This window comes from Rhinopithecus roxellana, chromosome 2 (genome assembly GCF_007565055.1).
Source record: "Rhinopithecus roxellana isolate Shanxi Qingling chromosome 2, ASM756505v1, whole genome shotgun sequence".
Lineage (NCBI taxonomy): Eukaryota > Metazoa > Chordata > Mammalia > Primates > Cercopithecidae > Rhinopithecus > Rhinopithecus roxellana.
Genome location: NC_044550.1, coordinates 41,823,475 through 41,837,101, shown reverse-complemented (window position 1 = coordinate 41,837,101; position 13,627 = coordinate 41,823,475).

Below are 13,627 nucleotides of genomic sequence, written 5' to 3'. Positions count from 1 at the left end.
TTCAGTGCATCTTGATTCAGCAAGTATTTATTGAGTTCCAATGGGTTATAAATAATTATTAAGAAAATATTTATTGAGTGCCTATTAAGTGAAAGGTAATTCTGTTGTTACAACTTAAGCAAAGAACAAATGCACAATTTAAGCAAATCATAAGTAAACAGTTTTGGCAATATGAGATTGTTATGCCATGGGAGTTGCAAAAGAAATGAGACATTGTCCAAGCATAAAAGCAGTTTATTCAAAACAAAGGAAAACATGAAGTATTATAAGACAGTATGAAAATGTCATGGTTGGAGCACAAATTAGTAAAGAGATTGAAAATAAAATGTCAGCTAGATAATAAAAGGTTCAGTGAAGGAAAAATTTAAAAGTGAATCAATTTTTAGTTAATGATGTAATGCTTTTTATATAAACGGTTAATTCTGATAAAATTACATAAATGAAGTGAGAGATGAATTATGTGATTGAGGGAAGGACTTTTCAAGACCAACCAAATGTAAATGTTAATGTCCTGATAATATAAAATGACATTCCTCTCCAATGTTTTATGTATTTATTTCTTTGTGCGAAATAACAAAGATAATGCAGACAGTAGTGAATTTGAAAAAGTACGTATGGGCTGGGGCCAGATCATTCAGAGACACCATGATAATCACTTCAAGTTTGGTTTTTTGTTTTGTTTTGTTTTGTTTTGTTTTTCTAAATGTGATAGAAGCTGGAAGCTACTGAAACATTTTGATAAGAGAAGGATGCAATCCTAATCATAAAAAAGAATGAGTTCATGTCCTTTGCAGGGACATGGATGAAGCTGGAAGCCATCTTTCTCAGCAAACAAACACAGGCCGGCACAGGAAAAATACCGTTTGTTCTCACTCATAATTGGGAGTTGGACAATGAGAACACGTGGACACAGGGAGGGGAACATCACACACTGGGGCCTGCTTGGGGTTGGGATGCAAGGGTAGGGAGAACATCAGGACAAATAGCTAATGCATGTGGGACTGAAACCTAGATTATGGGTTGATAGGTGCAGCAATGCGCTATGGCACACATATACGTATGTAACAAACCTGCACGTTCTGTTCATGTATCCCAGAACTGAAAGTAAAATAAATTTTAAAAAAGAGAATGATGCAATTCTATACTTACTTGTGACAAAATACAAAATGAAGGGATGGAATTGTTGGATATGGGGACAGTTATTAATAGTCTGTTGTAGATATCCATAGAAAAATGATAGTTGCTTGTCTAGAATAATGGAGATTATATAATGGTAGACTTGTGATATAATTAGAAGGTACAGAAAATAGGGTACCTACTAATAGCTTAGGTGTAGATTGTTAAATAGGTAGAAACTCCAATGTTTCAAGAGCAATAGACAAAAAGAAAACAAAGAAACCAAATCCCAGACAGAGAAGAACTTTAGAATTGAGTATGGAGCCAAAGTAGCAACCATATACTGATGAGTCCCTTGTCTGGCTGATATAGAAGAGGGGTAAGTCTCTCACAGACTTTATAGAGTAAAACAGAAATTGGAAAATCCTTTTGTAACTATAAGTGGGCAGGACATACTAGAGATTTCAATAGCCCAAAATTTAAAAAAAAACAAAAATATTTAATTGAATAATTTACACTCCTTCCTCACATCAGAATTTTACATAGTAAGCAGCCATGGGCTGTAAAATTAGAGAATATGTAAAATCTTGAACATGTTTGGAATGACTGGACTTTGATTCTGCAAAAGATATATATATGCATATATGTGTGTGTGTGTATATATATGTGTAATGGTAACATTTATGTGTGTGTATATATATGTACATGTATGCATATATGTATGTATATATCTCCTACATATAAACATACATATATAACATATACAACTATGTATCTATGTGTGTGTGTGTGTGTGTGTGTATGTATCCTATCAATTCTGTTTCTAGGAATACTCTGACAAAAGTAGTACAAAAATTGGGAGCTGACCTGTCTAAAAGTGAACTCAACATCATGAAATACATAAGCCTCTCACCCAGAATTTCTACACAAAAGGAAGCATGTGCACTCTCTGCACTCTTTGGAACAAAAACAAGACAAAAAAAGCAAAATATAGTATACTTTTCCTTGATATTATATATTTATTTCAGTATATACATGTGTGTGTGTATATATATATATATCAGTGTGTTTATGTGTGTATATTATATATATATGAAGTGAAATAATATTAGCAGTCATGAAAAAAAGAAAAATGTAATACACACTCAAAGAACAAGTAGAACAATAGAAGCATACCTATTATACTTTGCAAGACAGACCAAAAATGAAATGTATTTTATAAATATGGGTTCAGCAGGTGAAAATATAGGAAATTATAGGACACCATAAATAATAAGAAAATATTACAAACAACTTTAAGCTAGTACAGTAAGCAACCTAAATAAAGGCAAACTCTATAATGTCAGCATAATTCTGACACAATAATTTCAAATCTGTCATCATTTACATTTGCCTTGACTATTAAAGATCATTTGAAATTCTATATAAAAATAGAATAAGCTTGGAAAAGCTATAAAATGCCTTACAAAATTTGGGTTGGGACTACATTGAATCTGCAAATCAATGATTAGACAATTGAAATTTTAATAATACTGCTTTCTTCAATTCATAAACACGATATATCTCTCTATTTATTTAAATTTTTAAAATTTTTCCCTGCAGCATTTTGAAGTTTTAGTAGGAAGATCTTGCAGCTATTTTGAAAAATTTATTCCTAATTTATAATACTTTCTTTTGTTGCACATTGCATTTATAAATTTAATTTTCTGATTTTTATTTCTAAAACATAAAATTAAGTATATGTGCATATGTATATATACTATATTTCCTCACTTATTAATTTTAGTTTTTTTAAATTTGCTTAAATTTTCTACATGCAAATCAGATGACTTGCTAATAATGAAAATTTTAACTCTTGTTTTCCAAAGTTAACATTTTTTCTTTTATTTTTTTTTCTTATTATAGTGGCTGTGACCTCCAGTAAAATGTTGAATTCAAATAGTAAAATAGGACATTATTGACTTATTGCCTTCTTCCTGATCTTAGGAAGATAATGTTCAATATTTCAGTAAATATATTAAACTATAGGTTTGTTATAGGTAATTTTCAGATTAAGAAAATTCTTATTCCAAAGATTCTGAAAATGTTTTATACTATAAATTATGTTTAAGTCTACCAGCAATTTTCCATACATTATGATGATCATTTAGTTTTACTTACTTATTCTATTGATGTGTTATATTAATCTACTATTAAAACTTAAACCAACCTTGCATTTCTGAAATAAGTGCTTCTTGGTTATCCTACATCATCTTTTATATATTGCTGGATTTTATTTGCCAACGTCTTTATAAAGGATTTTGAATCTATATTTATAAGCTTTGCAACAGATTTAGGTTGCTGTACAAATTAGTCTGATATTTTGGCCCCACGACCTGGCAAGCCCAGTATTTTTTGAAGTATTTTAACAGATAAGGATGCTGTATGGAAACTCTGGCAGGCTTTTTAAGAAGAATAACATACAAGACCCTTAGGATTTTGGAGCAAAGTCAGCCACCTACTGCATATTGCAGATAGGTATCTTCACTGAAAAATAGTTTCTGTCTTGCTAATGGGCTCTAATAGTGAACATTTTAACATGATTCATTAAATTTTCTTGTAATATGAACTGCTTTCTATGAAGAGAGTATAATATGAAACATCAAGCTATAAATTTGGGCATGTGGTGCAGTGTCCCACTGACTAAAATTTAATATAAATAGAGAACCACGTTTGAGAAGGCCTTGCAGGCACAAGTAGCATGAAAAACTGGCTCAGTCTCATGAGACTGTGTTCCTTCTATATTAGCCATTTCTCATTTAACCCAAAAATAAAATTTATTGAAAAAAAATCTATAAAGAACTGATTAAGGAAGAATCAATTAGGGAATTATTTAGAGAAGGCTGCATATAGCTGTATCATAAAATTTGAATCAATTAATCCCAATTATCATGAGAAAACAAGGCCGCAAATACATACTGATTATGTCTGCAATGCAAGGGAATTTCTGAGTCCCCTATCAGTATCCCTTGGTCCACTGGCATAATTTGATGGAAAGCTACAGGAACAGGATGATTTATAGCATTAAATCACTTAGGAACAGAGGTTTTGCTTATAGCTTCAAATAAAAAGCCATAGCCATTTGTTTAGGTTTTCTCTGTTCCTTTACAATAAAAAATACAAGTTACCATCAGAGAATACTATAAACACCTCTACGCAAATAAACTAGAAAATCTAGAAGAAATGGATACATTCCTGGACCCATACACCCTCCCAAGACTAAACCAGAAAGAAGCTGAATCTCTAAATAGACCAGTAACAGGTTCTGAAATTGAGTTAATAATTAATAGCCTACCAACCAAAAAGAGTCCAGGACCAGACAGATACACAGCCAAATTCTACCAGAGGTAAAAAGAGGAGGTGGTACCATTCGTTCTTAAACTATTTCAATCAATAGAAAAAAAAAGGGACTCTTCCCTGACTCATTCTATGAGGCTAGCATCATCCTGATACAAAAACCCGGCAGAGACACAACAACAACAACAACAACAACAAAAAGACAGAGAATTTTAGGCCAATATCCCTGATGAATATCGATGTGAAAATCCTCAGTAAAATACTGGCAAACTGAATCCAGCAGCACATCACAAACCTTATCCACCACAATCAAGTCAATTTCGTCCCTGGGATGCAAGGCTGGTTCAACATACACAAATCAATAAATGTAATCCATCACATAAACAGAACTAACAACAAAAACCACAAGATTTATCTCAATAGATGAAGAAAAGACCTTCAACAAAATTCAACAGCCCTTCATGCTAAAAACTCTCAATAAACTAGGTACTGATGGAACGTATCTCAAAATAAGGGCTATTTATGACATACCCACAACCAATATTATACTGAATGGGCAAAATCTGGAAGCATTCCCTTTGAAAACCAGCACAAAAAAAGGATGCCCTCTCTCACCACTCCTATTCAACATAGTGTTGGAAGTTCTGGCCAGGGCAATCAGGCAAGATAAAGAAATAAAGGATATTCAATTAGGAAAAGAGGATGTCAAATTGTATCTGTTTGCAGATGACATGATTGTATATTTAGAAAACTCCATCATCTCAGCCCAGAATCTCCTTAAGCTGATAAGCAACTTCAGCAAAATCTCAGGATACAAAATCAATGTGCAAAAATCACAAGCATTACTATACATCAAGAAGAGACAAACAGAGAGCCAAATCATGAGTGAAACTCCATTCACAGTTACTACGAAGAGAATAAAATACCTAGGAATTCACCTTGCAAGGGATATGAAGGACCTCTTCAAGGAGAACTATAAACTACTGCTAAACAAAATAAAAGAGGCCGCAAAGAAATGGAAGAACATTCCATGCTCATAAATAGGAAGAATCAATATCATGAAAATGGCCATACTGCCCAAGATAATTTATAGATTCAATGCTATCTCCATCAAGCTCCCATTGACTTTCTTCACAGAATTGGAAAAAACTACTTTAAAGTTCATATGGATCCAAAAAAGAGTCCACATAGTCAAGACAATCCTAAACCAAAATAACAAAGCTGGAGGCATCACACTACCTGACTTCAAACTATACTACAAGGCTACAGTAACCAAAACAGCATAATACTGGTACAAAAACAGATATATAGACTAATGGAACAGAACAGAGCCCTTAGAATTAATACCACACATCTACAATCATCTGATCTTTGACAAACCTGACAAAAACAAGCAATGGGGAAAGGATTCCCTATTCAATAAATGGTGCATGGGAAAACTGGCTAGCCATATGTAGAAAGCTGAAACTGGATCCCTTCCTTAAACCATGTACAAAAATTAATTCAGGATGGAATAAAGACTTAAATGTTAGACCTAAAACCATAAAAACCCTAGAAGAAAACCTAGGCAATTCCATTCAGGACATAGGCATAGGCAAAAACTTCATGACTAAAACACCAAAAGCAATGACAACAAAAGCCGAAGCAGACAAATGGGATCTAATGAAACTAAAGAGCTTCTGCACAGCAAAAGAAACTACCATCAGAGTGAACAGGCAACCTACAGAATGGGAGAAATTTTTTGCAGTCTATCCATCTGACAAAGGGCTAATATCCAGAATCTACAAAGAACTTAAACAAAGTTACAAGAAAAAAAAAATCCATCAAAAAGTGGGGAAAGGGTATGAACAGACACTTCTCAAAAGAAGACATTTATGCAGCCAACAGACACACGAAAAAATGTTCATTCTTACTGGGTATCAGAGAAAGGCAAACAAAACCACAATGAAATACCATCTCATGCTAGTTAGAATGGTGATCATTAAAAAGTCAGGAAACAATGGATGCTGGACTAGATGTGGAGAAATAGGAAGCTTTTTTTTTTCTTTTTCTCACTCTGTCACACAAGCTGGAGTGCAGTGGTGCAATCTTGGCTCACTGCAACCTCTGCCTTGCGGTTTCAAGAGATTCTCCTGCAGCAGCCTCCTGAGGAGCTGGGATTGCAGATGCACACCAACATACCCAGCTAATTTTTGTATTTTTAGTACAGAAGGGGTTTCACCATGTTGGTCAGGCTGGTCTCTAACTCCTGACTTCTTGATCTGCCCACCTCGGCCTCCCACAGTGCTGGGATTGCAGGCATGAGCCACCATACCCGGCCAATAGGAACACTTTTACATTGTTGGTGGGTGTGTAAATTAGTTCAACCATTGTGGAAGACAGTATGGCGATTCCTCAAGGATCTAGAACTCGAAGTACCATTTGATCCAGCCATCCCATTACTGGGTATATACTCAAAGGATTATAAATCATGCTACTATGAAGAGTCATGCACACGTATGATTATCGTGGCACTGTTCACAATAGCAAAGACTTTGAACCAACTCAATTGTCCATCAATGATAGACTGGATTAAGAAAATGTGGTACATATACACCATGGAATACTATGCAACCTTAAAAATGTATGAGTTCTTGTCCTTTGCAGGGCCATGGATGAAGCTGAAAACCATCATTCTAAGCAAACTATCACAAGGACAGAAAACCAAACACCACATATTCTCACTCATAGGTGGGTGCTGAAAGTGAGAACACATGGACACAGGGTGATGAACAGCACATACTGGGGCCTATCGGGAGGTGGGGGGCTGGAGGAAGAATAGCATTAGGAGAAATACCTAATGTAAACGATGAGTTAATGAGTGCAACAAACCAATATGGCACATGTATACCTATGTAACAAACCTGCACGTTGTGCACCTGTATCCTAGAACTTAAAGTATAAAAATAAAATAAAATAAAATAAATACATTATCTAAATCTGATTATAAACATTCTTAGGAATTTAAAAATTTTCTAAACATTTTGCATCCTGATGACTTTTGATACTATCTCTTGGAAATGATGATCTTCCTTTTGATTCAGAATGAATACAAAAATTCCCTGGATAGATAATGAGCACATTCAGTGAGGATGGAAATAATTGTAAAATATTTTTTTAAAAAGGAACAACTTCTTCTAAGATATGTTGTGTAGCTCATGCAAAATCCAGGCACTGACAGTGGGAAAATTCATTTTTGGATATTGAGAACTATGTCAGTAGGTATGTAGCATCTAACATTCACCATCACTGTTTTTGCATGGAGAGCAAAGTATACCATGTGCAAAGAAAATAATATTCTTATTATCACCCTCATTATCATTGATTGATCAGATGTTATTTGGGTTTGAAGAAATTCTTTTGAAAGTCTTTTAAACTAAAAATTTTGAAGGCACACACACACACACACACAGAGAGAGAGAGAGAGAGAGAGAGAGAGAGAATATTCCATAATTCCATGTACTTAATGTGGTTTTTCTGAATTAATTTTTCACTTTTGTTGTGAATTAGATATGGTAAAGTTGATTTTTATTTTCTGGTTTCACACTGCTTAGAATAAAACTTTATCAATTATCCTTTCATACACTCATACTTCTAAAATGAATGAAGACAAACAAAAGGAAAACTGAATGGGAAGATTCTGTCATTACTTTTATAAATATGTACTATACATGCAGTCATAAAGCATAAATGATTCAACTCTGAAATGGAATCAAACACAAAATTTTGATAGTAGAAAATTTGCATTACTTTAATAAGGAATATAATGAATATCTCTTGTTTTTTGAATTTGTAGGTATTATTTGACAGATTCAAGGGTAAATATAAATTAAGTTTCTTAGAATATTTTAAGTTAGATTTACTATTTTTGTTCATCTTCACTCTGGTTATTACTTATCATTTTTGTTTTTTTCAGATTTCTCTTCTCATTAACATATTTTTAGCATTTGGAAATAGAGGTTAAATAAAATAATTTTAAACTTGAGAAAAAAATAGCCAATGTGAAGGAACTTAATATTTAATTTATGCCTACTTTCAGGAGGACAATTCAGTTGCTTTCTTGCTGTTTATGACATTCTCAAGTTTAGAATCAGAATAACTCAGATAATTCTAGTATTTAAGAGAAAGTGCAAAGTGGTTAAAAATGAGTTCCATATGATTAGAAGACGTAAGTTCTAGGATGGCTCTATTAAAATTTAGTTAAATTTTATGTAACTCAAATTTGTCATTAATAAATTGAAAAAAAAGGAATATTATTTACCCCCAATCTTTTTCAACTGTGAATTTATTTGTTATTGATTCTATTTCATATAACAGAAATAATTCAGGAATCTAAACATCCAGTGAGGTACTACAGAGCAGCATTAAATAAATTTGCATCAGAAAGAATATCTAGATGAGGTCATCCAACAGAGGTTGATTAGACACCCTGTACATGAACAGTCCTACCTGCATCACGTTGGTGCCCCTTGAAATCAGAGGTCCCAGAATAAGGAACAGACACACATCTTTGCTCCTCTCCAGCCTCCTTGAGTGACACCTCCACGCACGGGGATGAATCAGATGAATAGGGCCTGAAGTAAACCCCAAGAAAACTGCTGCAGCTCTACAGAAGAAGGATCTATTGAAAGAAAAACGAACAAGCAGAAAGGAAGAACAGCACCATCAACAACAACAACAAAAAGGTCCCCACAAAAACCCCATCCAAGTGTCAGCAACCTCAAAGACTGAAACTAGACAAACGCACAAAGATGAGAAAGAATCAATGAAAAAATGCTGAAAACCCAAAAGGCCAGAGTGCATCTTCTCCAAATGATTGCAACAGCTCTCCATTGAGGGCACAAAACTGGACGGAAGATCAGATGGATGAATTGACAGAAGTGGACTTCAGAGAATGGGTAGTAAAACACTACAATGAGCTAAAAGAGCATGTTCTTATCCAATGCAAAGAAGTTAAGAACTTTGACAAAAGATTAGAGGAATTGCTAACTAGAATAACCAGTTGAAAGAGGAACATAAACGACCTGATGGAGCTGAAAAACAGCATGAGAACTTTGAGAAGAATATACAAGTATCAACAGCCAAAATGACTGAGAGGTGGAAAGGATATCAAAGTTTGAAGGCCACTTTACTGAAATAAGACATGTAGACCATAATAGAGAAAAAAGAATTTAAAGGAATATATAAAGCCTCCAAGAAATATGGAACTTCAAAAAGAGACTGAACCTATGATTGATTGGAGTACAAGAAGGAGACTAGGAGAATGGAAACAAGCTGGAAAACACACTTTGGGATGTTATCCAGGAGAACTTCCCCAATCTAGCAAGACAGGCCAACATGAAAATTCAGTAAATAATGAGAACACTATTAAGATACATGAGAAGACCAACCCCAAGACACATAATCATCAGATTCTCCAAGGTTGAACTGAAGGAAAAACTGTTAAGCTCAGCCAGAGAGAAAGGCCAAGTCACCTACAAAGGGAAGCCCATCAGACTAACAGCGGACCTCTCAGCAGAAACTCTACAAGCCAGAAGAGGTGGGGGTCCAATATTCCACATTCTTAAAGAATAGGATTTTCAACCCAGAATTTCATATCCATCCAAACTAAGCTTCAGAAGCAAAGGAGAAACAAAATCCTTTCCAGGCAAGCAAATGCTGAGGAATTTTATTACCACCAGGATTTCTCTGCAAGAGCTCCTGAAAGAAGCACTAAATACGGGAAGGAAAACCTGGTACCAGCAACTGCAAAAAACACACCAAAGTATAAAGACCAATATAAAGACCACTTTAAAAACACCACGAAGAAATTTCGTCAACACGTATGGAAAATAACCAAATAGCATCATGATAACAGGATCAAATTCGCACATTACAATGCTAACCTTAAATGTAAATGGACTAAATGCCCCCAATCAAAAGACAAGAACTGACAAATTGGATAAGGAGTCAAGACCCTTTGGTGTGCTGTATTCAGGAGACCTATCCTGCATGCAAAGACACACACTGGCTCAAAATAAAGGGGTGGAGAAAAATTTACCAAAAAATTGGAAAGCAATAAAAGCAAGGGTTGCAATCCTAGTTTCTGACAAAAGAGACTTTAAACCAATGCACATCAAAAAAAAGACAAAGAAGGGCATTACATAATGGTAAAGGGAAGAATTCAACAAGAAAAGCTAACTATTCTAAATATATAAGCATCAATACAAGAGAACCCAGATTTATAAAAGAAGTTCTTAGAGACCTATAGAGAGACTGAAGACTCTCATGCTACAATAATGGGAGACTTTAACACCCCACTCTTGATATGAGGCAAATCAATGAGATAGAAATTTAACAAGAATATTCAGGACTTGAACTCAGCTATGGATCAAGTGGACCTAGTAGACGTCTACAGAACTCTCTACCCCAAATCAACAGAATATACATTCTTCTCAGTGCCACATGGCACTTATAATAAAATAGACCACATAATTGGAAGTGAAATACTCATCAGCAAACGCAAAATACTGAAATCATAACAAACAGTCTCACAGACCACAGTGCAATCAAATTAGAACTCAAGATTGAGAAGCTCACTCAAACTCACACAGTTTTATGGAAATTGACAAACTGCTTCTGAATGAATCCTGGGTAAATAATGAAATTGAGGCAGAAATCTAGAAGTTCTTTGAAACAAATAAAAACAAAGAGACAACGTACCAGAATCTTAGGGACACAGCTAAAGCAGTGTTAAGAGGGAAATTTATACCACTGAATACCCACATCAGAAAACTAGAAAGATCTCAAATTGACACCCTAACATTGCAATTAAAAGAACTAGAGAGACAAGAGCCAACAAATTCAAAACCCAGAGGAAGACAAAAAATAGTTAAGAGAAGAGAAGAATTGAAGGAGACAGACGCAAAATACCTTCCAAAAAAATCAACAAATCCAGGAGCTGTTTTTTTTTTTAATAACAAAATAGATAGACTGCTAGCTACACAAATAGAGAAGAAGAGAGAGAAGAATCAAATAGACACAATAAAAAATAACAAAGAGGATATCACCTCTGACCCCACAGAAATACAAACTTCCATCAGAGAATACTATAAACATCTCTATGCAAATAGCCTAGAAAATTTAGAGGAAATGGATAAATTCCTGGATGCAAACTCCCTACCAAGACTAAACCAGGAATAAATTGAATCCCTGAATTGTCCAATAATAAGTTCTGAATTTGAGGCAATAATTAATAGCCTACCAACAACAACAAAAAGCCCAGGACCAGACAGATTCACAGATGAATACTACCAGAAATACAAAGGGGAACTGCTGTCATTCCTTCTGAAACTATTCCAAACAATCGAAAAGCAGGGATTCCTCCTTATGTCATTTTATAAAGTCAGCATCATCCTAATACCAAACTGGGATCATACACAATAAAAAAAGAAAACTTCAGTCCAATCTTCCTGATGAATATTGATTTGAAAATCCTCAATAAAATACTGGCAAGCAAAATCCAGCAACATATCAAAAAACTTATCCACCATGATCAAGTCAGCTTTATCCTTGAGATGCAAGGCTGGTTCAACATAGGCAAATCAATAAATATAATCCATCACATAAACCAAAACAAAGACAGAAAACACATGATTATCTAAATAGACACAGAAAAGGCTTTTTATAAGTTTCAACATCCCTTCATGTTAAAAACTCTCAATAAACCAGGTATTGATAGAACGTATCTCAAAATTCTAAGAGCTATTTATGACAAACCCACAGCCAATATCATACTGAATGGGCAAAAGCTGGAAGCATTTCCTTTGAAAACCGGTACAAGACAATGATGTCTTCTCCCACCACTCCTTTTTAACATAGTACTGGAAGTTCTGGTCCAGGCAATCAGATGAGAGAAAGAAATAAAGGGTATTCAAAGAGCAAGAGAGGAAGCCAAGTTGCATCTGTTTGCAGATGATGTGATTTTATATTTAGACAACCCCATCATCTCGGCCCCAAAACTTCTGGAACTGATAAGCAAAATCTCAGGGTGCAAAATTAGTGTGCAAAAACCACAAGCATGACTTTACAACAACAATGGTCAAGCAGAGAGCCAAATCATGAATGAACTCCAATTCACAATTGCTACAAAAAGAATAAAATACCTAAGAATACAGCTGACAAGTGATGTGAAGGACCTCTTCAAAGAAAACTACAAACCACTACTCAAGGAAATAAGAGAGGGCACACACAAATGGAAAAAATATTCCATTCTCATGGATAGGAAGAATTAATATCATGAAAATGGCCATATTGTCTAAAGTAATTTGTAGATTCAATGCTATTCCCATCAAACTGCCATTGACATTCTTCACAGAATTAGAAAAACCTACTTTAAATTTCATATGGAATCAAAGAAGACCTCATATAGCCAAGACAATCCTAAGCAAAACAAACAAAGTCGGAGGCATCATACTACCTGACTTCAAACTATACTACAAGGCTACAGTAACCAAAACAGCATGGTACTGGTACCAAAACAGACATATAGACCAATGGAGCAGAACAGAGACCTCAGAAACAACATCACACATCTACAACCATCTGCTCTTTGACAAATCTGATGAAAACAAGCAATGGGAAAAGGAACTTCTAATCAGTAAATTGTGCTGAGAAAACTAGCTGGCCATATGCAGAAAACTGAAACTGGACCCCTTCCTTACACCTTATACAAAAATTAACTCAAGATGGATTAAAGACTTACATGTAAAACCCAAAACCATAAAAACCCTGGAAGAAAACTCAGGCAATGGCATTCAGGACATAGGTATGGGCAAAGACTTCATGATAAAAACACCAAAAGCAATGGCAACAAAAGCCAAAATTGACAAATGGGATTTAATGAAACTAACAAGCTTCTGCACAGCAAAAGAAATTATCATCAGAGTGAAGAGGCAACCCACAGAATGGGAGAAAATGTTTGCAATATACCCTTCTGACAAAGGTCTAATATCCTGAATTTTCAAGGAACTTAAACATATTTACAAGAATAAAACAAACAGCCCCATCAAAAAGTGAGCAAAGGATCGGTGAACAGACACTTCTCTTTTTTTTTATTATTATTATACTTTAAGTTCTAGGGTATATGTGCACAATG